Below are 1,189 nucleotides of genomic sequence, written 5' to 3'. Positions count from 1 at the left end.
GTTTCGTCCGTTTTGCGGTACGCCACACTCCTCCCGATCAACAGGACCCATGTTTCGACCGTAGGAGGTCCGTTTCCTCCGTTTTGCGATACGCCACAGCCCTCCCGATCAACAGGACCCCATTCCGAACGTAGGAGGTCCGTTTCCTCCGTTTTGCGGTACGCCAGGCCTCGTTTCCATCGCCTGTTCCGTCCAAGCCCTCCCGATGAACACGACCACGCATTCCGTTCCGACCCAGCCGGTTGGCTCCCACGCGTTCCATTGCCTCCCGATGAACATGACGCATTCTGTTGCCTCCCCATGAACACGGCGCATTTTGTTGCCTCCCCATGAACACGACACATTCCGTTGCCTCCCCATGAACACGACAATGACGCTGTTTCTCCGTTCCGACCCAGCCATGTGCACGAGCCCTGGCCGTACGTATGCGCGAGTAGGCATTCGAGACCCCGCCCGTATGTACACATATGTGGCCGTATTTTATTTCTTGCACCCTGGCCGCTATACGTACGTGTACATGCTACATGCGCACCTCTACTAAGACACGTACGCGCCTCTACTATGACACGTGCGCGCCTCTACATCCACCAGTATATATGTACGTACACGTTCGCAACCAGAATGACAACGCTACGTACGCTTCGACCAGGTGGGTCCCGACTGTCAGGTACTTCCTTGTGTGCGAAGAAGTAGCTGGTGGGTCCCAACAGTCATGGGGGCGAATCGTTTTTTTGTTGCCCGGACGCACTTCCTTGCGTGCGAAGATGTAGCTGGTGGGTCCCAGTAGTCAGGGGGAATCATTTTTTCCTGGATGCACTTCCTTGCATGCGAGGATGTAGCTGGTGGGTCCCAGCAGTCAGGGGGAAACGTGTTTTTCGCAAAATACGGTGGCCCGTCCAGTGGGTCCCCGCTGTCAGGGGGGAAACATTTTTTCCGTGAAATACTGGTGGCCCGTCGCCGGCCACTTCCTCCACGGCGTCGCTCCCTCGGCGGCGACGTCCACATCAGTAGGAGCTGCTGCTGCTTTAGCTCTCTCGCGCGCTGCTGCTCTGCTCTTGCTCTTGGTCCCCTGCCTGTTCTGCTCTTGCTATTGCTCTTGCTTGCACTGCTACTCTCGCTCTTGCTCTTGCTCTTGCTTGTGATGCTACTCTGATTTAGCTACACTTCAGTCAACTGAATCGACTTTTGG

This window comes from Triticum dicoccoides, chromosome 2A (assembly GCF_002162155.2).
Source record: "Triticum dicoccoides isolate Atlit2015 ecotype Zavitan chromosome 2A, WEW_v2.0, whole genome shotgun sequence".
Taxonomy (NCBI): Eukaryota; Viridiplantae; Streptophyta; class Magnoliopsida; order Poales; family Poaceae; genus Triticum; species Triticum dicoccoides.
Note: the sequence above shows the minus strand (reverse complement) of the source record.